The following is a 26,958-nucleotide window of genomic DNA, read 5'->3' on the forward strand; positions in this document are numbered from 1 at the left end:
GGTCTGGAACGTTTGGATAATGCCCTGGGCCACAGGATCTTGTCCTCTATGAGGGAATAGAGGGTTTGTATTGTGATTTGGGCACGTTATTAAAATGGCGCCCCTCCCGCCCTCCCAGGATATTTAAGGGTGAGAATCCTTCCCCCTAGTGATTCTGTTGTGTGTTCCCTCTGAGACGCAAAGCCGGAGGTTTTTGTTGTGTTCCCTGCATGCTGAGAAAATTTAGAAGCTGACTGAAATAATAATCGAGTTGATATTTTTTAAACACTGTACGATATTTTAATGGTGTGATTTTAGACACTCTACACTCTACTCACCTCGAGGCGAGATTACTTCGCCGAGGTTCTTTCAGTTTCACCACGCCGATATTGCCAGGCGCTGGGAAACCCTTATCTCCACTTCAGGGGCCATCTTGGATAGGGAAGGCGGGCCGGAGAGCTCGGCGCCCCTCCCGCCCTCCTCTGCCCCCACCACTATGTATATAAGCAAGGGACCAACCCGTCCGCGCAGCGGGCGGGCGCAGCGGGCGCGCCGACGGCGCGCCGAAGGCGCGCCTAAGGCAAGCCCGTCTGCGCCCGTCCGCGCCTGGCCCGGGCCTAGGGCCACCCCCCCTGGCCCACTTGACCAGTCCCCTCGTATTCATTACTCGGCCGCCCAGCTTATGCGTTTTCGCCCCATGACTAGTGAAACCTGTTATATCTCCCATCCGATCTCCCTGCTCACTAGCCCTGTAACTTACTGCTCGGGCTGTCATACCATGATCCCCGCTATCCATAAACCCCCGCAAAGTAAACTGCGTACTACGGAAACATACACGATAGCACTCACAAATGTCCGCTCGCTTGGCAAGCATAGCCAAGACATTCATGAGTTGATCCATGACCACAAAATAGATCTCCTGTTCATGACTGAAACATGGATGGGCCCAGCATCCGACCCGGATTTGGTCATAGCAGTCCCGATGGGGTATACCACCCACAGATTAGATAGGCAAACCAAGAAAAAGGGAGGTGGCATCGCCATTATCGCCCGTGACACCTACACTGTAAGGTTTACCACTATTGTACAGACCTCGTGTGAAGCCATTGAGTTTTCTATTAAAATGTCCCCATCTTACACTTTTAAAGGGATTCTTCTCTACCGTCCTCCAGGGCCTAGAGGTGACTTCATTGGTGCCTTCAGGTCATTTTTGGAAGTATCTGCATTAGATACCCCGTTTACCATTCTAGGCGATTTTAATTTTCATTTTGATGCCCTTGATAATCCTGACACAGCCTCTCTATTAGCAGACTTATCTACCTTTGGCTTGGCCACTTTGGTTCATGCCCCCACGCATGAAGGAGGTCATATGTTAGATGGCATTTTTTCAAATGCCACCGGCTTTCAAGTTACAAAAATACTGCCTCTAACATGGTCTGACCACCATCTTATTCTTTCATCGCTACAAATTTATGATCTCCCGATTAATAAATCTAACGGTAACCCTCATCAAACATACTTGGCTTGGGATAACATAGATGAATGCAGCTTAAAAAATCTGCTCACAGATACAACTCCTTTGTTATCCACTGACCCTAATACCCCCACCTCTCAATTTTACCACTGGGTCAGTTCAGCAGCCAGAGATCTGGTTCAAGTCAAACAGCGGTCACGCAATAGAGCGACCCCCTCGGCCCCATGGTACACGGATGAACTACGTACACAAAAACAACAGTGCCGGAACAGAGAGAGACACTGGCGTAAGGATTATTCCCAGGAGTCCAAATCTCTCTACAAAGAGTCGGTAACAATATACAAAAATCTTATTACAGACGCTAAGAAAAGATATTATTGTTTCAGAATAGAAAATGCACAGAACTCAAATAAATGTCTATTTGAGACTACCAGACAGTTAGCTGGCTCTTCTGTGGATCTTACACCCCCCCCTTCCCAAACCCTCTGTGACGCATTGTCTAGTTTTTTTTTCAGCAAAGTGGATGACATTTATCGAAACTTTGCTAATACCGCAATCAGCTCCCATGAGGCCTTTACCCAGCCTGAAGGACCAATTTTTCAGCAGTTCAGAGAGGTGACCTGCCTTCAAGTACTCAATATCATATCCTCTATTAAATCTGGGTCAGCCTTGGACCCGTGTCCCCTGAAGGTTCTGCGGCCTATGATGGACACAGTTCTCCCATCCATAACCGAGATCTGTAATTCCATGTTTTCCACAGGCATCTACCCGGACACCCTAAAGAAAACACTCATAAAACCGCTTCTGAAGAAACCTTCCCTCGATAAAGAGGAACTTAAAAGTTACCGGCCCATTGCCAGTCTGCCATTTTTAGCGAAAGTGGTGGAAAAAATCATGAACACCCAACTCTCCCTCTTTATCGAGGAGAACAAAAGGCTCGACGAATCGCAGTTTGGTTTCCGCCGATGCCACGGAACAGAGACCGCTCTGGTCAAGGCGGCTGATGATATTAGATCTATTCGGGATGCAGGGGGCTCTGCTATCCTGATCCTACTGGACCTATCGGCGGCCTTCGACACGGTCGACCATACCACCTTGGTCGACCGTGTCGAGAGCATAGGTTTCCGAGGCAACGCAAAAAATCTGATTGCCTCTTTCCTGGCTAATAGGACCCAGGTTGTCACTGTGGGACCTTTCGAGTCTTCCCCACTGTCTTTACCATGTGGAGTTCCTCAGGGCTCATCCCTTAGTCCGACACTTTTTAACATTTATGTGTCGGACCTTGCCAAAGTCATCAGGGCATTTGGGATGAGCCTAACGTCCTACGCAGATGACACCTAATTGATCCTAGCTGTTAAGAACGATGGGCCACAAAAAGCGAACATGCTTAACCAAGGTATGCAGGCAATAGGCAGTTGGATGGGCCATAATTGCCTGAAATTGAACTCTGAAAAATCAGAGGTTGTAATTTTCGGCAATCTTTCCCCAGACTGGTCCCCCTTATGGTGGCCGTCGTCTATGGGCCAGCCTCCAGATCCGGTCGACAAGGTCAGGAACTTGGGTGTACTGTTTGACAATCGTCTGAACTTCCTGCCTCATGCTAACCAGATCTCTTCCTCTGCCTTTTACAAACTTCGGCTTATAAAAAAAATTCTGCCCTTTTTACCTGAGCATCATGCCAAAACATTGGTAAGCGCCCTGGTCCTCTCCACCCTAGATTACTGTAACGCCCTGTTTCTAGGTGCCCAGGAGAGAGTGCTAGCTAAAATGCAGGCCATCCAGAATGCCGCTGCAAGGCTCCTAGGGCGAATCACTAAATACCAATCGGTCTCACCAACTTTAAGGCGACTTCACTGGCTCCCAGTGAAAAAGAGGATAAAGTTCAAGGCACTATGTTTGACATACAAGGCCTTACATAATGTCGGACCAGTGTTCTTCACTCAAAATTTAATTCCCTACTGCCCATCCAGAACACTGCGCTCCTCCAATTCTTCTGATCTGGCGGTCCTCCGAACCAAAACTGTCAATTGGGGTGATAGGCGGTTCCTAGTAGCTGCACCGAAATTGTGGAATACACTTCCATATTCAATTAAGGCCAGCACCTCTCTCAGGTCCTTTCGAAAAAATCTTAAAACCTGGCTTTTTAACCTCTGATCCTTTTTAACCTTCGTACTTTCTGTCTCCCTGGGTTAAACACAGCAGTTCTTTAGCGCCGAGATGCCCTCGGGCCTTCGTTCGCGCTTTACAAATGTTTCAAATAAATAAATAAATAAATTCACTCAGTTGCCTGTCTTTGTTTTTGCTTGCTATTTCCTCATGTGTTAAGAAGGAAGGCGAGGGAGGGATGGGAGGTAATGCGTTCCAGACTCCAGCTTGTTTACGTACAGGAGGTGGTCGGGGCGGGGTGTGTTTTATATGCTAAGGGTGAGTCGGTGGGCAGAGGACCTCACGTGTTAAGAGGAAAGGTGAGGGAGTAGGACTAGGAGTAATGCCATTATAAGTAAGTAATGGATGCGTTCCTGGTTTTTTTTCGTCTCTTTCCGCTATTTCCCTCAGAGATGGAGTCGGAGTTCAACTACCTTAATGCTTTTGTTGTCCTATATTTCTCTCTATGAATATTTGACCTGCACATTTCTCCATTTGTACTTCTTTAAACGTATTCATAAAAATATGTATAGAGCTCTGATACCCTTGGGTCTATCTAATACTGTATAAAACTCAAAAAGAAAATAAATAAATCTATGCTTGGCTGTTTAGGCTTCAGGCATGGTGTCCTTATGTTCATTTTTCCCTCCTGTTCAGTCACTGTAACAATCTTTCTGGTGCCTACTGTTCCTACCTGCTGATTTCTTACTGACCCACACTCTGCCCCCTCTGATGATTGGATACAATGCTGGCTTCATGGTAACAGATTTAGTATTGTGCACTGCATTTGTTTTAGCTCGTCAGGCCTGTCTGTGTCTGTGTTATTCCTTTTAGCTAGTCAAGCCTATCTCCACCTCTAAGGGATTTCTTTTATCTCTTCAGCCCTATCTGCGCCACTAAGGGTTTCTTTTAGCTCATGAAACATATATGCACTTTTAAGGGTTTCTTTTAGCCCACCAGGCCTATCTGCACCCTAAGGGATTTCTTTTAGCTGGTTAGACCTATCGCTGCCTCTAAGAGCCTGGGAAAAAAGGCAGAGCACTAATGTGAGAGAGCATAGTAGGTTCAGAATATCAGATCTGGGTGCGAGGTATATAGCGAGGAGGAGCCAGAGCTGGTTTGGATCCATCGCACCACTGGTCAGTGCGGGACAGCTGTGGCAAAATTCCTGAATTTGGTCTGGCGCCTGGGGGAGATTCATGGGGTGAGGAATATTCAGGTAGATAGAGCATCTCATAAAAATATCATTGTTGAACGTAAGTAACATTTTCCTTACGCTCTGAGGAAGTTTAGGGAGATTTCCTTGCTCTCCAGTGCAGCACCAACAAGGATGACTGAAAGGCAGCTAGTGTCTAGTTTTCTTTGGCATCTTTTTTCACTGGGATGCATTGTTAGACCTAATGTGTGGCTGGACTAGGACCGTGTAATGCAGTAATGTGTAACTGCATACAGTGTCTCAGTGGGTAAAGACCATTTGTGGCCAACATAGACACTAACAGCGATTCACTTTTCATCTACTTGGGAGTTATGTTCCAAAGGATATCTAACAAACATATAACTAGCATCCTTTCCAGAATGCATAACATAAAAAGAAACCTTGGTTCATGTTTGTTTATTCATATAGTGAACACGTCAGGTGCTCCTGAGAGAAGATATATGGTTAAATTGTTTGTAATGTGGTATACAATGTTCTCAGTCCCACGACCAATGCCCACTCGGGCAAAGGTCCAGAGTACCTTCAGGAATTGTCTGTACACTCCACCCCAGCTCAAACCTCTGCTAATCATCAGCCGTCCTTATCCGTCAACAGTCATTCAAGAGGATGCAGCATGGGGTGGAAGGTCATCTCCCCCATTAGTTTTAGTTCAGGAAGCTCTTGAAAAGAGAACTATCCAGACTTGTTTACTAACAGAACTCTATCTGTATAACATTAAAGGGTAAGGCTCACAAGCAGTAAGGCTGAGCACTTTAAACCAGACAACCAAGAAAAATGCCAATACTGCTCAAAACTTTAAATCATTTGAAAACCAGGTGCAAGAACCATAAATCAATACAACCTTAAGCTCATTAGTAACTTTTATTTAACTAACACAAATTTGTTTGTAATTAAATCTCAAAAGGAACACTCTAATAATTGTGAATACAAAAAATTCTGCAAAGAAAAAAGAAGACAAAAGGGGGGGGTCACTTCCGCTTACATTCAAACACTTCCATTCACTCTCCGCAAACACCATACATACTACTCATCCTTGGGGCAAGGTGTGGAACACTTAAAAACCTCAATTGCACCCCAGCTGCCAAACAATACTATAGTTTTTTTGTTTTTTTTTGCTTTTTAAAGCATTTAATTGAAGAATCAAACAGTACACTGCCTCATGCCTACAACCCGGAGGCCGGCGGCTATCGGACGAGGATCATTTTTACACAGCTGGTTTTGCCAACAACCTCAGGGGCAGGCAGCGCAACACTCGCCGCCAGATCATGTCAAATAGTGTCAATGTACTTTATCGATGTGTCATTATGTATTGCAATAAGAACAAAGAACAACCCCCCCCAATACCACCGCCCTTGTCGTTCCAGAGTCCGAACATGATGTTCGCCAGTTTGCAGACGTAGACCCAAGGAAATGTGCAAGCCCATTCCCAAATAGGACAGTTTTACCACGACGCTGCCGTCCCATTACACTCACACGGAAGCCCAAGGTCCCTCCTGCATCCCTCCTTCCCTCGAGATAAACCTGATTATCAATATACTATGTTCCAGTGATTAGTCTAACTGATAGTCCAAACCTCCCTTACTCAGCCAGTCATCAAATGGGGCCCAAATATCCACGGGTCTAGAACCTCTGGGCATCTGTTCCCAGAATAACTCTAGCTGGTCTTTACAATATGTGACTGCCTTGATCCAGTCGGCTACTGCAGGTGGTCTCTGCTTCCTCCAGTGTATCGCCACCTGTCTCTTAAACATCAGCGGCTGCATCGCAGTAAGCCTGCGGTGCAACACTGGAACATCTCGCACATATCCCAACAAAGCCAGCATGATCGACCTATCCAAGGTGTCAAAATATGTTTAAATATGTCCAACCAGTATCATGCCACCGGCGGACAGGACCAGGCCATGCGTGTGAATGTAGGATCTTGCGCACTGCACCGCCAACATCTGGTATCCGCCTGAACTCCCATGCGGTGCATTTGCGAAGGAGTGCGATATAGGAGGTGTAAGTAATTAAAATGTATAAGCCTCAGTCGGTAGTTGGGCGACAGATATTCTAGCTGAGTGCAGCAGTACAGCCATTGCTCCTCAGGTATGGCCAAATCTGCTTCCTCTCCACATACCTCCCGCGATCTGGTACCAGTGAGTGGGTTCTCCTTTTGTGTTATGCTATAGATGCGTGTTATAAGCTTTTGGGGCGATGGGTTAGCCAGCACGTTTTCCAGCGCGGGCAACATAGAGCGTTCGCTTGGGAAGTCCTTTTAGGTGGCTCTGCAAGCCGCTTGCAGCTGGTAGTAAAGTAGCGTATCGGAGGTCGTAGGGGCCTGTGAGTCACACATTTCCTGTAGCGTTAAAAATTCTCCGGCCGGATACAGATAGCTGCCCTTGTGTAGCTCGTGTGCATGCGCCCTTCGCGCTATGGCCCCGTTTAAAAGAGGTTTGAGCAGTGGGTTTCCACTTAAAGGCATGGATGGAGCATAGAGCACCTTTAGGTGCGCCCTCTTCGCGATCTTTCCCCAGGCCCATTGTACACTTTCACCAGTATCGATGTCTTGTCTTGGGCGCTTATACGGCTTGAAAACAGCTGCATTTAGGGGAAGCGGCGCAACCCTATCTATTTCTATCGCCACGTGAGGCTGAAACGGAGTAGGGTGTTGCCAATATTGTAAAAACTGAGCTTGTGCACTGTATGCATAGAGTTCAAAATCTGGGGCCCCCCTGCGAAAAGGGCAAAGTCAGTATCTGCCACGAAGCTCGGGGCTGTTTGCCAGCCCATACCTGGTCTAACACGTTGGTACGTAAACGTTTGAAAAAATGCGAATTTAGCTGCATGGGTATGTTCACAAATAAATACAGTAATTTAGGGAGGAGTATCATCTTTATAATGGCTATGCACCCTGTCAAGGACAAGAGGAGACACCTCCACCTTGCTATCTTACCCTCTATCCATTCCATGACCCTGCAATAGTTTGTCGTCCACAGCTCTTGCAACGTTCTGCTTATGTGGATGCCTAGATAGCGCACTGCAGTTTCCGCCATTCGATCGGAAACTCCGACACAAAAGGAGTGGTCTCGTCAGTCAGTGGCATCATTGTCGACTTAGCCCAGTTTATCTGAACTCTAGTGAGTCCTCCATACCTTATGAATTCCCTCATTATGTATCGAAATTTTCACGGGGATTAGTCAAATAAATAGTGATGTCGTCCGCATTCAGTGAGACAAGGATTCCCCGCGTGGTGAATCCTATACTCTTGCTCGCATGTTGTTGCCAGAGCTTCGCCGCTAGAGACTCCGTGGCAATAGCAAACAGTAAGGGAGTTAATGGGCATCCCCGCCTAGTGCCTCTGGTGATGGAAAAAGGCTTGGAAGTCTGGCAATTTACCCGAACTCTGGCCGTTGGCCCAGTGTAGAGGACCTGAATTTGTTTAATAAATAGTGGGCTGAGGCCTAGGCGAGAGAGTAGTGTAAATAGGAAGTTCCACTCTAAGGAGTCGAACGCCTTTGTGGCATCTAGTAGGGCCGCCGAGGCTTGTACATGCGGTGCCAGATAGTGGAGTACTTCAAAGATGGTACGTAGATTATGGGCCGGCGATCGACCCAGTATGAAACCCGACTGGTCTGACAGCGCGATTTGCGATAGCATAGGCTGTAGCCTGTCCGCAATCAATTTGGCATAGATCTTCGCATCTAGATTGATGAGGGAAAGAGGACGGTACGAGTCCGTCTTGGTGGGGTCCTTGTCTGGCTTCAAGATTGTAATAATGGTTGCCTCTCGCAGTGTGGGCGGAAGTGTCACAGTCTCCATGGCCTCCTGGTACATCTGTGGCAACCGGGGAGCCAATATGTCAACATATTCCTTATAGAAGGCTGCTGTCAGACCGTCCGCACCTGGGGCTTTATCTCCCGGCATGGCACTAATTACTCGTCTTGCATCTTCTACTGTGATGGGCAGCTCCATGTATTGACGAGCTCCATCATTAAACCATGCCAGGCATATCTCATCTAATTAATCGATTAAATCCGTCTGCGACGTAGCCACCCTCTAGGTATACAGCTCTGAATAATATTGAGCAAATTCCTCCAATATATCAGGAGGTGTATGAAGTACTGTTCCCTACGCTGTGTGGAGTTCAGATATGTAAGAGGCTCCCCTAGGCGTTCTAAGCAGGCTCGCCAGTGTCTTGCCAGGCCAATCGCTTTCCCCATAGCGCCTCGCTTGTGCATATTTATGCAGATATGCTGTCTCTCTCTCAGCCTCACTCTGAAACTCAGTGAGTTTAGTCCGTATACTAGCAGCAGTGTCGTGTGAAGGCCTGCTCATCTGCTGCCTCTCAAGCTCCCCAATATCTCTAGTCTCTGTAACGTATTTCGGATATCGCGTAGTACTCCAGTTTTCAAGGCGATACAGTCTCCCCTCGTTACAGCCTTGAAGGCTGTAACGCCCCAGCACCCCAGGAGAGTCTACTGAGCCCTCGTTATGTGTAAAATAGTCCTCGATCCAAACTCTAAGGTCTTCCCGGAAGACCTGATCTTGCAAGGCTCCCGTCGGGAACCGCCATGTGAAAGGTTGAGTGTATGCCAGGGGGAGGCCAATCCTTATCTGCGCTGGGGCATGATCCGACAGTGTACGGGAGAGGTGCGTAGCGTCCTCCAGCCAAGCATGAAGATCCCCAGTTAGCAACCAATAATCGAGTCACGACCAGGCATTTCTGTGATGTGTAATACATGTCCCTTCCTTACTCGTTGGGTGCGTGGCCCTCCACGAGTCTATCAGATGGGGATCCGCCATAATCTCACGGAGGAGATCAGCTGCCTTCGGATAGTGCGCACGAGAAGCCCCTTGTCTATCAAGTTCGGTAGAGAGGGTTACATTGAAGTCTCCGCCCCACATTATTGAGATGTGTCCCTACTTTTTAAGCTCGTGCCATATGTGTTGAAAGAATTCCGGGCTGTCAGTGTTAGGGCCATACGTATTTACCAGGGCTACAGTCGTGTTGCAAAGTGCTCCCACCAATATTATGTATCTGCATTCCCTATCTGTAATCGTGCCGTGTGTGTGCCAGTGGAGACCCTTTCTCAGCAATATTGCCACCCCCTGGAGTAACTGGAGTAGCCAGTAGCGACTACCACCTCCCACCGTCTATTCCTCAGTGTGGTCGCTGCCAAGCCAAATAGGTGCGTTTCCTGTAAGAAACAGATATCCACCCCATGCCTCGTTAAATATGAATGTATAAGTCTGCTCTTCCTGCGATCGTTAAGACCCCGCACATTCCATGTAAGACATTTCAGTGTGGTTACAGTAGTTGAATTAGTAATCGCAGCCATTAATATAACAATTGCAAGTCAAGTTCTGTTGGGGCGGTGTCGCACTCCCAGACATTTCAACATCCATTAATATGCATCTACGCTGTGTCGAGATTAGTCAGCGAAACCATATCTCATATTCACCATGCACAATGTCTAATCGCAACTTTCGATATGGTAAATCTCTTCTGAACAACAATACCTGCAACCAGAACAGTCCCCCTTCCCTCCCCCCCGACACCAAACCCCCAATCAGGTTGTGCATCCCAGCCACCCCCCTCCCCTGCTTGCCCCCAAATCAAAATAGGAAACTAAACATAGGGAATCATCATAGTGGGTACAATGGGTTACCGGCATCTACCCTTGCGCTTTTGGCAGGGTGGCCAAGCTGCAACTGGCACAGTGGTGCTCACAGTCATCAACAACAAGTAATCTCACTCTGCAGTCTCTGGCTAGATTGTATATCAAGTCTCTCTCATCAATCCAGGGTGATCATCTTATCTTGACCTTACCAGCTTCCACTCTCCGTCTAACTCAGCCGGCCACCAGCTCCACAACTATCGCAAACAATGGCAATCAAATCTAGTCATTATCACTGAGTCTGTCCTGCATTTCGCCATCAGCCTGTGACTTTTGTAATTTGTGATCCTTGGCCAACTGTTTCGCAAATTTAAATGCGGCCTTCGCGTCGATGAAGAAAGTGGGTTTCCCTGGGTCTTGCACTCTCAGCTTGGCCGGATAGATCAGAGCGTATTTTGTTCCGATTTGTTGGAAAATCTTTTTGGCGGGAATAAACTCTCTCCTCGCCACCTGGACCTGCACTGTAAAATCAGGGTACAACGCAATCTCATTCCCTTTGTATTGAATAGCTCCTTTCTCGCGAGCAAGGCGAAGTATTGTGTCGCAGTCTCTATAGTTTATTACTCTCGCCAGAATCGGCCTCGCAGGAGCACCCGGCTTAGGCCTCGGGCCCAGTGTTCTATGCGCTCGTTCACTTAGGAACAATGGTGAGAGTCCAGGGCCGAATAGGTCCTTCATCATACCTTCCACAAAAAGCTCCATGTTGGAGATGTCTGAAGATTCCGCCACACCTGTAATGCGTATATTATTTCTGTGCGAACGCGCTTCCAGATCTTCATTCTTTTGGTGTAAGAGCTCCAGTACCTTATCTATGCCCCTGAGCTTCTCCGTCACTCTTGTCTCAAGGACACTCACCTGGCCCTCTTGTTTATCCATTCGCTGGGTGATTTTATCCATCCTGTCAGCCAATGCGTCTATTTTGGAGTCTATCCCTTTCAACCCGGCTTTCAGCTCTTGGAACATTGTCTTAACATCGTCTGCAGGCAATTTTCTTGCTGCGTCCCCCTCAGCTTGCTGGTGATCTCCCTCTTCAGCCTCTGTGGACTTGGCCCCCTTTTTCTTTTTATGCGGGGTTGGAGCGTGTCTGGCTTCCCCATGGCGCCTCTGATCCAGGCGTCGCAATGTCAACTTGTCTGGTCAGGCAGGTCTCCTGTCTCCCCCGACAGGGATCGCAGCAAATTACACCCTCGATGAATGTAGGGGTAGAAGGCAGTGATGGCCAACCGTGCGTGCCCCTATGCCACTCTGCTACTCTTGCTTCCTACATATGATGTAGTGCCGTGAGGGGAGCAGCCAGCGTGCTTCCCTGCTGCCCAAATGTGCTATTCCCGTCAGGAATTGTGTCAACCGCCACCCAGGTCACACTCATCCAACCGACGCACAAACAAGTGGAATCTGCCTGTCCCATGGGCCCAAAGTCGTGGTTTCTGTGCGGTCGACGCCTCCTATATCTGCGCAATATACCCCTCCATGCAGGGGGGACCCTCTTCAGCCGATCCACAAGCTTAGTTGTCCATAGGCTCTCTGCATGGGCCGCTTCGCTGCTTTAGCAGCTCCCCTGCTGCGTCCTACAGGATCTCAGTGTATGCAGACTATGCCTCGGGTCTCCGTGATCAGGCCTCAGTCCCCCTATAAATTGGCGTCGCAGCCGGGCCTCCGTTCTGATCTATGAGAAATCTTAAATGCTGACACCCCGGCTCCAGTGCGCCTATTCCAGCTTTCGGGTCTCCAGCCTACCTCAGGGCTATGTTTCCGATCTTCCTCCGGCGCCGCACCATCAGCGAGCAGGCCCGTCCAGGGTAGCCGCGTCAGTCTGCCTCCGCGGCGCTTCAGGGCCAACAGCGGCGATTTTGTTTCTCCGGGGGGCGCGCAGGATGTCTCCGCTGCACCCGCAATGTCTAGGTAGGCGCAGCAGTGTCCAGTCGCCTCTCCCCAGTGTTGTGCGCAGCCGCAGTCCGTCATTGGGGCCCCTCCGTCAGATCTCGCGTCACCCGAGGCCCCGGCTTCATTGCTGCCGCCGGGCCTCAGTTCCGGGCACAGGGCCAGTTGCCGGTTTAGTAATTTTGCGGCCGGGGGGGACCACCAAACCGCACGACCAGGAGCCAGAGGACGCCCGCAGTCAAGTCCCGGGTTGGGGAGGAGCACAGCGGTCAAATGATCGGATATATTTCGGATTTATGGGCTTTGGCCAGCGGAGCTGCTTCAGCAGACGGCCATTCCGCTGCTCGGCTAAGCCACGCCCCCCCAAACAATACTATAGTTGACCTCCAAATTTATATATGCACCCTGTATAATAATCACAACAATTTACATTGAATACCATATTTTCCTTTATTGGGCACAAAACAACCAAATCTAATACATCAAACAGATTTCCGGCAACACCAAAACGTGGTCTACGCGTTTCAAACCCCCTTATTCCTGGGGTTCTCTTCAGGACCAAACACCACCATTTTAAACATGCCAAAAAGGTCGACTATTGCAAGAAGATGGGCTGTAGGAAGTGATTTTGATGAATTATAGATCAAGCGGTTCTTTGATTGACTTCACCGAATGACGACAATGTGTTTAAAATGGTGGTGTTTGGTCCTGATGAGAACCCCAGGAATAAGGGGGTTTGAGACGCGTAGACCACGTTTTAGTGTGTAGTATGTATGGTGTTTGCAGAGAATGAATGGTTGGGTGGAAGTGTTTGAATGTAAGCGGTAGTGACCCCCCCCTTTTTGTCTTTTTTTTCTTTGCAGAATTTTTTGTATTCACAATTTATTTAGATCCATCACATTTATAAGAATGTTCCCTTTGAGATTTAATTGCAAACAAATGTGTGCTATTTAAAGAAAAGCTACTAATGCGCTTAAGGTTGTATTGATTTATGGTTCTTGCACCCGGTTTTCAAATGATTTAAAGTTTTGAGCAGTATTTTCATTTTTCTTGGTTGTCTACTAACAGAACTCATCACAGACCAGGAGTTGCAACATCAGACACAGAATCCACCCTTCCAATTGGACTTCAGTCTTCCTTGTCACTTTAATTATGTGTACACTATCACCTGTGAAGTATTGGTAAAGTAGCAAACAGTACTATACAATACTCACAATAAATGAAGACATTCCTTTCCTGGGCATGGCAGTTTTGGATATATTGTCGTCATTTGTGTAAGAGGGGTGCTTTCCAAGGACTAATGTCATAGATGTCACTTGTTCTGATTGTTTGGCTACATATCGTTAACATTTCAGAAGGATATCACCTATGCGGGGATGTATTTTTAACAAATGAAAATGATTAATGTATAAACAAAATAGTTTGTATAATAATACAAAACTGTACTGTATGTGATTTTTGAATGGATTGTGGAGGGTTAAGTCAAAGTTTCATTCTGGGGAATTATATGGGGTTAGGGAAGGGTTATGCTTAATAGTTAGAGTTAGGACCAACGTAAGGTTAAGAGTTAGGTGATAAGGGTAAAGGTTAGGTTAAAATGTTGGGCTGGGTTAATGGTTATGTGGTAAGGAATTAGGGTACAGTTATGGTAAGGAATGGATTTAGGGTGAGGTATAGAACAGAGTCAGGCAAGGTTATGTTTATGGATCTCGAATGGGAATAGGATTTGACTAAGGGGATGCTGAACAGTTAGCATTGGGGGGTGGAGTATGGGTTAGGGATAAGAAAAATTGCCTTTTTCAGTAAATTCAATTTCAAATATTTCCAATAAAAATATGACTTTTAATTTTAGACCCCGATTGTAGATTTGTATTTGTGTATTTTCTGCTTGTTTATATATACTTTATTCCTTCTTGTGTTTCTCTTCTAGATTGGAGATGGGCTCGCAGTTTTGCAGGTAACTAAAGACTGTCCTTTATGATTCCTCACTTCTCTTTCATTTTTTTCTTGTTATACATGTATTTGCAATGAACTGCACCTAAGTGTCTGTGCTCACATTCTTTTGATATCATTCATATATTTACAATGTGCAGCATGTTGGAGAGACTCTGCTGTTAGACCAGGGGTCTTCAACCTCTTCTGTGATGAGAGCGTTCAATGAAAATCCTCCTGAGCTACAAGCATTAGAGATGTAATAGTTGCCACATCAGGCAAGATCACATTAGTGGCCACCATATGCAAAGATTACCAGCAGTGATCACTTCAGTGCATCAGGCATAGTTGCTACCAGTAATAAAAGAATATTTTACCAATGTGGAGTGCCTGTACGTGGGTAATACCCGACATCCATAGCTGCAATTCCCTGGGCACCAAGTAAATTATATTAGTAATAAGTCTCCCAACACTGATTGCTTTTTTATCACTCAAATATCAGCTTTAAATATATTTTAGAAATGCAGCCATGTTCTCCAGAGATCAGCTAATGAGTTCTGAAAATACACACATTTTCGTCTCAATTGCATGCTTGTCAATTTTGGCATACATTTGTTAATTAGATGCTCTAATTTAGTTGACTGGGCTACACCCAGGAGAGCTACTTATAGATTGCTGGAGAGCTAGGAGTAGCTCACAAACTATTCATTGGAGAAGCCTGCGTTGGACAGAGGGGCTCTTTCTGCATGTTCTGGGGGTGTTCCTGCTTTGGCAGTACAGCATATTAGAACGTAGAGGAGTTCTTCAGAAGGGAACAGATAAAAATCACTGCTGCTGGGTTCTGCAGCCCTACTGTGGCCTGTGCCACTGCTGAGATCTGCACCTTTGTTGGGAACAGCAGCCCTGCTGGAAAATTCTAGGGCTGCTGGGAAAGAGAAGCAAAGAGAAGTTGTGTTGTACTGCGGTTGTTGTATTGCGTTCTGCTTTGGCTGTTGCATTGGGTTGTACCCTGTTTTATTTTCATGTTTTTGTTATGCTGCTTTGTGTGTGTTGATGCATTATTTTCAGTTGTTTACTTTTCATATGTCAAAAAATGCTGCTACACTTTCAGTCGAAAGCGAAACAAGCTTTTACATGTGATGGAGAACCACTCACAACTATCTATGGTGGTAAAATAGCACAGATCCATCTTTTCAGCTATTTAAGACATCAGCCACCCTAAAACTGTAGCAGAAACTGTTGTAGATGAGCACTTGGGGGGATCACTTTTTGGGATACTTAAATAACCATCCTTCTCTCTGCACAGCCATTCACTCAGTATCTGCACATCCATTCACTGACCAGCACAACTCTTCACCCCAGTACAGCACTTCATTCCCTGTAGAGCCAGTCCCTGAACAGCACTGTCCAATCCAGGCCAGGCCTTCTATCTGAACGCTGCATCTCAGGAACAGTCTCCACTCTGCACAGCCTTGCACACACTACCGACCTATTCCCGTGCAGGCAGCCCTGAACTCTCAGCTCACCTTACTGCTCAGCCTTCATCTCCGTGGAATATATTCCACTCTCTGCACAACCTTCCACCTGCATAGCTCTTGACACACGTCCCATTCTGCACATCTGTCAGCTCACCGCCCTCAGAACAGCTCTCATTCCTCACTCGCAGCACACGATTTACACACAAACATCTATTCTCAACCGTCCTTTACACATATCCCTCCTCACATAAGAATTCAGAGAGCTGACTTGCCCCAAATACCTCCGCGTCCTACGACTGCCAGAATTGGCCTCCACCACTGCCACATGAACACATAGATGACACCTGCTCCATCACACTGTTCCGGAAGCACTTTGAGCGTTTTGGGGGGTGGGAGGAGGGATTGGTGGATGTTCTGTTTTATTGTTTGCTACTTCTGCTGCACTTGCAGGGTTTACCACCCTCCTCTACTGCCGTGCTTCCTTTAACCTTTTTGGGCGCTGCCTTTGTAGGCTTTGCTACTTTGTGCTGGGTTACTTGGGGTTTTTGCTGGGAAGTAAGTCTTTCCTCGTCCAAAGGACAGGCAGCCCGCTGGGGGTGTCTGTTGCTCTCTTATTTGAACATTATCTGCACTACACGCCAACATAGATACCAAAAGGAGAACCCCCACTTCCTGCACTGTCCGTGGGGGGCCTGCGCCCAAGCACCCGCAGCGTAGCAATAAGAGAAAAGCAGCGACGAGGTCGGACACTCGCCGGGCTCACCGAAGTATGCAGAGGGCCTCACAATGACTATGATTCTTCCAATCAGGCACCCGGAGCTGCCCACTACCTGATATTGTGCCATTAAAAAGTGACCAGTCGGCAAACAAACCGCCAGCATGCTTCTACATGAAAGGCTGTTGTGGTGAAGTACAAAAAATTCTCATACTCCTTCTCAGGGGTCTTACCAATAAGTAGTCCATTCAAAAGTGGCAAAGAAATCAACAGAGAATCTGAAATATGAAAAGACATCTTTATTACAATTAATTGTGAGGCTAAGTCGCCCAGTCACACCTAAAGCAACTGAATGAGATAGCCTGCCTGAATGGTCTCCGCACAGACCTTTTATACAATTTATTATGCCCTAGGCACACATTTTCTCTTTGAAGTACATTATTGTTGGTCACTCCCAGGACGTGCACACAAAGCACTGTATGATGACAAACCCACTTTCAAGATAAGTCCAGGCCATAAACAATGTCCACATAATGCGCACATTCTCTAGCTGACAAGGCCGGATAAACCCAAAACAGTAAGATCACAGCCCATGTCATAAATAGCTCGTGGAGGCAGGAACAGGAACAGATGGAAGTAAGATAGGCACGTTTGAGTGTAGTAAATCTTTACAATGTCCTGTGCTCTGATCTATAATCTTGATCAGCTAAAGGGCAGGAACTGGTTTGGCAAGGTTAGCCTCAAGCAACAGGGTCAGCTTTCGTCAGGTCAAGCAGAAGTCAGCACAAACCCATGCTAAGGTTATGTCCTTAAATACTTGTTCTACCACAGTGAGGGCCTACTGTAAGGGCAATACATAAAATGGCTGCTATTCACAAGATGGAACCCGAGTGTTCAAAACAAAACCTTCAAATACACAGTGAATCCATTGGTGTAACATGATGAAAACACTCATGCATGCCGCATTCGTCATTTGCGGTTCGCTGATACCAAATTCATAACAGAATCATGATATTTAAAACATAGGTTCAGAATTTTCAGTACCACAGTGGCTCACAGTCAAAGTGAAGTGAGAGGCAGATCCATGCCCTGCTATGAAAAACACACACAGGAGCACTGCAAGGCACTGGCCATTATTAAGATGGGAGCGAGAGACCTGCTGTGTGCTTGCCTCTCTGTCCCAGTGGCAATAGGCCTGTATAGCAAGAAAGATAAACCGGTCTTTGGACGAGGAAGGACTGTTACTCCCGACCAAGAACCCCAAGTAACCCAGCACAAAGTAGCAAAGCCTACAAAGGCAGCCCCCAAAAAGGATAAAGGAAGCACAGCTGTAGAGGAGGGTGGTAAACCCTGCAAGTGCAGCCAGAGATTGTTTTCCCCAGAGAATGCACAATGTGCATCAGCAGAGGGCCGAGAACATACATGGACAGACCCTAGTGGTGAACGGCCACCACCGCAAACAAGGAGAATGGGCACGCCAAGCACCAAAAGAGGGCACCCACTAAGAAGGACCTAAATTGCGAAGTCAGAGGTGCGCCGAAGCCTGCACCCAGAAACCTGACAGCACAGGCCGAAACCCGGGAGAGAGAGAGCTCTCCGAAAGGAAGAAGCAATGCTGAACAGAAGCGGTCGTACCAGCCAACCACCCCAGCACAGAATGGCCACCGTTGACCAGGCATTGAGCGTGGTCACATGGAGTGATGGACCCTGCCAGCATTCCTGAAAGAGGCAGGAGCCAGCGCTGCAACGGCGAATGCTAGAGGTGCAAGCACTACGCCCTCGAGCAAGGAAGATGGAAGAAAGGTGACCCTCCATCAAAAGAGTGGAGCACTAAGAAGATCCTTGAGGAAGAGATAGGGCCTGTGAGAGGTCCACGAGAAGAAGAAGCATGTTCTACCACGAGGACAAGAGCCAAATACTACAGGCAAGATGCAACCAGGAACATCTATGTGAAGTGCACGTCACATCTAGAGGCCTGGTCGAAAGGGAGAAGTGTGACCTCACGCCATTTTGTGAATAAGTGGAAGAGGAGAAGAGAGGGGCACGATGCCACAGCATATGGGAAAAGAGGACAGAAAGGTGTGTGACGAACCCATGACATGGAAGATCCCGTCAACCACAGGTGTGCAGGTGAAAGGAAGAAGAGCAACATCACTCCAAGCAAGATGTCGCCACCTGCAGCACGGGTTGTCCAGTGGTAAAAACAACTTACCATTGCCATCTGCATCACATAAGTCACCTAAAGAGCATCGCACCACCAGTAGAGAGCTGTATGCCTGCATAACAACCAGAAGTTAACAAGGCACCCCTGGCGCCATGGGAGGCTGGCCACCCAAAAACCTTCTCTAATCCCCTGTGAACCTGAGACCTGCTGAAGAGAGCATACTCGACCTTTGGACCAACCCTTGGGGTTGCACAAGACTTGGACGTGGCCCTGTTGAGAGTTCCGTAGTGACCCCTTTGCGTGGCCTACAAGAGGCCCTGCACACCCCATGTAGTCCTGTGACAATCCAGGGGCAAGGGCCTCAAGAGAATTCCGGTGAGAGGGGATTCCTAACAGAGAGATGCGTCTGCAGCAGCTCCATGACATGCACCAGGAAGCACTGAGTTTGTGAACTGAAACTGGCCACCCAAAGACTATCTGACTTGTACACCTGAGTCCCGAAGGCCAGAGCACACAGACCCTAAGACAACCACCCTTTGTGGCTGCAAGAGCAACTTGGCCGTGTTCCTGTTGGAAGTTCCTCAGCGAAGTCTTCACGCAGACTATGAGAGGCCCTACACAGTTGCCCCAGTTCTGTGGCAGCCCAGCAAAAAAGGGACTAAAGGAAATTCCTATGACAGGGGAGTCCTGGCATGAGAGGGAAGGCTGAAGCTGTTCCACCATCGGGCACTGGGAAGCAACAAGACCTTCTAGGAAGACTACCCTTCATCAATGTCGCCCTCCGTCTTTGCAGGTTTGCCGTCCCTGTTGCCTGAGTGCCTTCAAAAAGATCTCTGCAATGGACTCCACCACTGCTTTAGATGCACCCACATTGAACTATGTCTGTAGTGTTCGCCAACATGATACCAGGCCGGTCCGAATGACTTCACTGAGGTGGACTAAAACCTCTTGCACATGTGGTCAAGAGATCAAGTACTGCCTGGCAGATGGCCTGAATAGTTTCAGTGGTACCGTGTTTTGTTTGTTTGTTCTGGCCCACAGGTTGAACTTGTACATATCTTTTTAAATAAAGTGTGGGAGTGATGTAGTGTCCTGCTGGACATGTTCTAATGTTCCATGAGTGTGCTGTACATAAATTCTACACCCACCCATCACAGGCGTCACAGGTCAGGTGAGACTACCAATTTTATTTATTTAATTATTTAAAGAGTTTTATATAGCGCTGGCTAGACCCAGAGGTATCAGAGCACTTTACATGAGGATCAACAATATAACACAAAATCAACGATGTAACAGAAAAAGTTCTACAATTACACAATAAATCCCAAAAAGATAGGCAATACAATTAGGAGAGGAGAGAAAGGAGAGAGAAAAGTAGTGGAGGGAGCAGGGGAGGTGAGAAATGGAGGATAAGGGAAGAGACAATACGGAGAGACGAAAAGAAGTCTGTCTAAAGACCGACTAGGTAGGTGATGACCAAGGAGGGAATCCACGGCCCATCTCCCCTATAGCTAAACCAGGTAGCTCCATCGGGCATCAGACAAAAAAGTTCAGTCTCAATAAATTGAGAGAGGGGAGAAGAAGAGACATAAATAGAGGGAGGATGTGGGAGGAGAAGACAGGAGGGACAAAAAGAAGTGCAACAATGTGGTTTAACAGTATAACAGAAAAAGATCAACAATTACACATTACATCAAACAATCAGCAATACATTAGGAAAGGAGAGAGAAAAGAAGTGAGGGGTAAGGGAGGTGAGAAAGTGAGGATAGAGACAACCGTAGAGACGAGAGGAAGTCTGTCTAAAGACCGACTGGGTAGGTGACGACCAAGGAGGGAATCCACGGTCTATCGGTCTATCTCTCCTATAGCTAAACCAGGTAGCTCCATCGGGCATCAGACAAAGTAGTTCGGTCTCAAGTTTCGAAGGAAGAGGTTCGCAGAAAAACAGGATGGGGGGGGATATACGGCAGAAAGACGAGGGAAAGTCTGCCCAAAGACCGGCTGGGTAGGTGACAGTCGAGGGGGAAGTCCCAAAACCCATCTCCTCTATAGCTAAACCAGGTAGCTCCATCGGGCATCAGACAAAATAGTTCAGTTTCAGTACATTGAGAGAGGAGAGAAGGAGAGATATAAATAGAGGGAGGAAGCGGGAAGAGACGACAGGAGAGACGAAAGGAAGGGGCCAGGCGCACGTGCCCTGGGCCAGTTCCGGTAACATATACCACTGTGTCCGTGTGCCTTATTTCCAAGTATGTTGGACAAGAGCCTACTACTTTACATAGGGGAGCCCTCCCTTTTTCAGCATGTATAATGCATTAATTATTTATGAATTTCATTATTCATCATTTTATTATTTATGCAAACTCATTATTTACACAATTTGTTGTAGAACTGTGAATGGCTATGAGGCTGATGAGGTTTTGTGCCACTTGGGGTACCTGGTTGCGAGTGCCATGTGCTTGAGTGAGTTGCTGCTTTAATTGTATGGTTGAATATCTCTACTTCTCTCTCCCTGGCAGCTGCGGTGACCCTGGATCCGGACACTGCTCATCGGAGGCTCATCCTGTCTGAGGACGGAAGGAGCGTGATAGACGGAGACAGAGACCAGGGTCGGCCGGACACACCCCAGCGATTCACTAAATACATCATTGTCCTGGGCAGAGAGAGGCTGAGCTCAGGGAGACATTACTGGGAGGTGGAGGTGGGAGACAAGACGGCCTGGACCCTGGGGGGGTGTGACGAGGCAGTGAGCAGGAAGAGGGAGATCCCAGTATCTCCTTGGAATGGATTCTGGACAGTGGGGCTCATGGATGGTGTATACAAAGCTCACACCTCCTTTTCCACCCTCCTGCCCCCCGGGTGCCCCCCAGGGCTGTGGGTCTCTTCCTGGACTATGAGGCGCGCAGGCTCTCGGTGTACAATGTGGATGACCGGTCTCTGCTCTTCACCTTCTCCGGGGCCTCCTTCCCCCCCACCCTGCGGCCCCTCTTCAATCCACATCGCAGTGGAGGAGGTAGGAATGCGGGGGCGCTGCGGATCCTGCCGGTGACCGGAGGGGAGTGAGAGCGGAGGAGACTGTTGACTGCACCAGGTGAGAGCGCTGTGTACAAGTCAATCACTGTCACCATGTAAAGAACCAGTAATGATATGTACTGTCATCCGGTAAAGAAGCTGTGTGTAATGTAGATTCCTGTCACTAGCGTCAGGTACGGGAATGATCAGCAGCAATTTTATTTATTTATTTTATTTGCAAACTTATACCGCGCTGGGAATCGACTCCCTGAGGAGTATCTCCGCGCCTTTGGCAACATCAGAAAGCAAATAGCCCTGTCATGTGTTGTGAGATGCTCAACCAGAATTAATAATTAAACAGGAAAGTTTTTAGTTTTTTCCTGAAGGGAAATTGTTCCCTACATGATCTGATTTCAAATGGAAGTTCATTCCAAAGCTTCGGGCCTGCTACTGATAGAGCCCTTCCTCCTTGTCGTGTCTTCCAGAATCTGGGGACGCATAGTAATTCACGGTCTCCAGATCTCAGAGATCTTGCGGGGATGTATGGGATGAATGTCTTTGTTAAATAATCCGGGCCTTTACCAGAAAGGCACTTGTGGATGATGCAACAAGTTTTGAACATCACTCTTTGTTTTACCGTGAGCCAGTGGAGTTTATTGAGTAGGGGTTTTGAAGGAGTCCGAGCCGGGGCATTGAGAACAAGGCGTGCAGCCGTGTTCTGCACAACTTGAAGTCTGGCAGTGATCCCCTCATTGGCGGCTAGCAGTAAACCATTACAGTAATCCAGTCTACTCAGCACGAGCGACTGAACTAAAGTTTTCCTGGTGGTATCAGGTAACAGAGGGAACACCCTTCGGAGAAGCCCAATAACATGGAAACAGGAGCTTACTACTTGAGTAGCGTGATGTTTAAGAGTGAGCTCCTGATCCAGTTTAACTCCTAGATCTTTCACTACCACTTTGGGCTCAGGGACTGGGCTTAGATCTCGAGGCCACCAGTCAGAAGTCCACAGACGTTTGGCTTCCCCAAAGAGCATCACCTCCGTCTTAGAGACGTTACACTGAAGGAAGTTTGCTGCCATCCAATGTGCCACTTCTTTCATCCCCTGGGCAAAGGAGTTACGCACTTCAGGAGTCATGATTTTGAACGGAAAGAGGAGTTGTGTATCGTCTGCATACGATACGGGGTTAAACCCGTGGGATCTCATGATGTTAGCTAGGGGTGCCACATAGATGTTAAATAACGTTGGGCTCAAGCAGGAGCCCTGTGGCACCCTCTTTCAGATCTCCACCTCCTCTGACTGGTAGGGACCAAGTATGACTCTCTGAGTGCGTTTGGTGAAAAAACTCCTTAACCAGGCCAGCGCCTTGCCTTATGAAGATTGTCAGCGACGGACAGCAAGGCGGTCTCAGTGCTGTGCCTGGGCCTAAAACCCGATTGGGAGGGGTCTAGTCCCCCTGCACTCTCGATGTATTTGGATAAGTGCCGGTTAACAAACTTCTCGGTGAGCTTCCCTAAAAAAGGGAGGAGAGAGATGGGTCTCAAGTTTGTGAGGTCAGTCCAAGGAATGGAGTTGTTCTTCCGTAGAGGCCTCACCAAAGCACGCTTCCAGTCTAGGGGGACTTCCCCTGACCTCAAGGATAGATTGACTACCCACCGAATTCCGGCACCCAGATCATCCCTCAGAAGTGACATGATCCGAGCTGGAATAATATCCGAAGGGCATCCACTCTTAGTTTGATTGATTAGAGTGCTTATGTCCTCCATTGATATAGGGGGGGATTCAACAAGCTTGCTTGCATTGTTTTCTGCTGTGCTAAGGTGTGGCAGAACCATACTGTCAACAGTTCTCAAGTTATTAGAGGTAGATTTTGAGGCTAAGATCTTAGCGTAAATGCCTTCTATTTTTCTAACAAAGAACTGTGAGATGTTCCTGGGACTCAATCCCCTCTGTTTCACAGGCTGCAGGCTTGATAAAGGTCTGTAAGATTTGATAGAGGACTTTAGCATTTTTACCAGCTGCTGATAATTAGGCTGCTATGTGATGTTTCCGGGCAGACCGAATAGCTTTATGGTAACTTTTTAGGGAAGTCCTATGAATTTCTTTATCCTCTGCCTTATGTGTGACTCTCCATCGTTTTTCTGATTTCCGTGCAATTATCTTTAGTTGTCTGAGATCGTCTGTGAACCAGACTTCTTGTTTTGGGGCAGGCCGTGGTTTATATGTTCTAAAAGGAACATCATGATTAATGGAAGTGGTTACGGCTTCATTAAAGTTGGCTAGTGCAGTGGTGACGTTGTCGCCACATTCGGCCCAGTTAGGTTCGGTATATTTCTCCCTAAAGCTCTCTGGTGTTAATTTATTCCAGGGTCTTCTGACATCAGCCATAGTCCTCTGGACGCCCTTAACCTCATAGTTAGAGCGAGTATAGAATTCGATAATGGAGTGGTCAGTCCAATCCACTTGACAGGGAGGCAGACATTTTTTGGAGGTGGAGTTATATAGCACAAGGTCCAAGGTATGACCGGCTAAGTGCGTGGGTCCCTGATTAATTTGGTGCAAGCCAAGAGTAGCCAGATCAGCCAAGAGTGTCTATGCCTCCACACAGGAGGTTAGTTCGCTATGGACATTAAAATCCCCTACCAAGATGAAATCAGAATTCACCTGCATGTGGGGGGCCAGCGTTTCAACAAGTTGAATGGAGAAATTCCCAGATGGACCTGGGGGTCGATAGACTAGTGCTCCCTTCCTGGTTTCCCTAGAATTAGGGTTGATAGTAAAGATCAGGAGCTCCATTTGTGGGTTACATACGGTCTCAGTAACCACCACCACCATTTCCTGTTTAAAAACAATGGCTAATCCCCCTCCAGTTTTAATAGGCCGGTCCATCCTTACTATTTTGTAACCTAGCGGTACCCCCATAGAAATGGCCGGAACAGAGTGGGGCTTTAACCAAGTCTCCGTTAAAAAGCAAAGATGTGGCTTCTCTGTTGTTATAAGATCCCAGACCTGGGTAGAAAGGGTAACTAAAGAGCGAACATTACACAAGAAGTTCTTGCAGTTAAGAGGTGTGTCATTAAGAGGACTGACGATCGACTTTGGCTGATAGTTGGTAGGGATAGAGGAGGTAGACCTTAGCTGACACGGAGTGATTACAGCGCTGCCAGTAAATTGTGTAAAGCATACCCTGCAGGAGAATGGTCCCTCCAGGCTCCTCTCTACCCTATGGGAGCACAGCATGGTGGCATACCTGCTTAAAGCCATTAGGGTCTGGCTGGTATACGAGAGACCAGGGCGATGGAAAGGCTCCGGGCAAGTAATAGTGTCCGCCATAGCCCCCTGCCCCTGGTCCCGTCCTGTCGCGGACGGGCGCAGACGGGCTGGTCTTTGGCTCGTCTTAGGCGCAGGAGTAGGCGCCACACTGCGCGTCAACACTGCGCGTTGGGCCGACGAGTTGCTTTATAGCCCTCTAGTCTGGGAGAGCAAGAGCGCTAACCGCTCGCCTCCCTGGATGTTCCTGGCTCTGCCCCGCCTTCCGCACCCGTGATTGGCTGGAGGGTCGGACTGGGCGTGCAGGCACAGGTCGAGCAACAACAGGAGCTGGTCCCTCAGTGCGTGTGGGTATGCGGATTATTTTTAAACGGAGTGCAACTAGTAAAATCAGTTTTAGCACAAGCAGCAAATTATACCCCTTTTTAAAACGCTATTCCAGAATAACAAAAGCGTTAAAATTATCACAAGCTCACTGAGCAGGTTAGAACAAAAAAAACAATGGAGAGCAGAATGCTCTGAGAATGGCGCCAAGCGGGGTGAGGAGAAGCTGCCACCGTCCCCCTTACCCTGTGTGCGGGCATTTATTGGCGCTGACTGCTGCCTCCCCTCAGAACACATGAGGTAGGACCACAGCCCCCAGGACACAGTTTATGTGCACTGCAGGGAGCAGGTCACCTTCCCTCACAGACAGTAGGTTAAGGAAAGAGTTAGTCTTGAAATCTGCCTCATCTGCCCGGTGAGAAAAATAATTTGGCTGTGACTTAATTTTGCAATAAAAGTTATTAAAGGAGGGAGTGAAAATGGACAAAAGATGGAAAAGTGCAGGACTCTGAAACCTAGTGTGATGTGTGACATTTTCGCCTTTTCGGATTGTTTGAAACATAATAGCAGGCAATATTCTAGGAAATGTCGTTTTGTTTTATAGGCTGAAAGACAAGAGCTTACACATTTATAATAACGTAAAATCAGAACTGTCTGAGGATGTCACAAACGGCAGCTGCAGAAAAATACATTTTATAAAGATGAAGCAGAGTGGCTGAGGGGCAGAGGTGAAAGATGATATATATATTTTGGAAAGAGGAGGCCGGAGATATTTTTTTTAAAAAGGGGGGTTGCACAACAGGGGCTGAGAGATTACACAAGAGGCAGATACTTAGAGAAAGGGCTGGTTTTATTTACAGTGAGTTTCCAGTTTGAGTGTGAAACATTCTGTCATATTTCAGGGTGAACCTTCAGCAATCTCAAGTGTCTCTTTCAGGCTCCATCAGTCGATTCCGGTTCACCAATGAGAGGAGTAGTAGGGTATACTCAGTTCTTTACATCGAGGGAGGGAAGGAGGGAGGGTCTCTGCTGTCTCTCCACAGTGTGAGAAGGTCTCCAGGAATCATGTGAAGATAAGTAGGATCCTGTCACCACAGTGTGTTCAGCCTGGGATCTGTCTCCTGATTGGCAGTTTATTAAGTGTTTAAGTTTGATTGTAACATTGTAGCTGTCTGCCACCTCAGTGCCTGGTTAGACCCTGGAAAAGACCCTCCAGCCTCAGTGTTATTTTGATTCCTAGGTATGTGATGTTGTGCTTGGCCCAATGGTACGGAAAGTCTGCTAGAAGAGGTTCCAGTTCCCCAGTAGGTAGCGTCAGATTCAGTAGAGAGGACTTGGATGTGTTGATGCAGAAGCCTGACACCTCCTCAAAGGCCTGAAGCTCTTCCAGGAACACTCTCAGTGAGGCGCAAGGCGACGACGGTGTGAGCAGATCATCGTCCGCAAACAGCAAAAACTTGTGTTCTATCGACCCAAAGCGGATCCCACTTATTTCATGTGTCGCTCGAATCCTTGCGGCAAGGGGCTCTTACTAAGGGCAAAAAGAAGTGGTGACAGAGGGCATCCTTGTCTTGTCCCTCTGGTAAGGGGAAACATATTAGATCGCGCTCCATTCAGCATCTCCCTTGATGTGGGATAAGCATAATTGGCCCTCACCATTTTAATAAATGCTTCTCCCAGTCCGTATTTCCCCAGTGCACGAAAAAG

The 26,958-nt window shown here is 47.5% G+C and overlaps 1 pseudogene across 1 annotated transcript in view; it reads left to right on the top strand.

Annotated features, from left to right (window-relative positions):
* Positions 1-21,731, top strand: part of LOC147717659 (E3 ubiquitin-protein ligase TRIM39-like) — a 327,519-nt pseudogene extending 305,788 nt beyond the window's left edge. The window contains exons 6-7 of the transcript XR_015296084.1: positions 14,286-14,312; positions 21,164-21,731. The product of XR_015296084.1 is annotated as an E3 ubiquitin-protein ligase TRIM39-like (transcript). The remainder of the gene's footprint in view (positions 1-14,285; positions 14,313-21,163) is intronic.
* Positions 21,732-26,958: the final 5,227 nt, after the last annotated feature.

This window comes from Lissotriton vulgaris, chromosome 5 (assembly GCF_964263255.1).
Source record: "Lissotriton vulgaris chromosome 5, aLisVul1.2, whole genome shotgun sequence".
In the NCBI taxonomy this organism is placed as follows: domain Eukaryota; kingdom Metazoa; phylum Chordata; class Amphibia; order Caudata; family Salamandridae; genus Lissotriton; species Lissotriton vulgaris.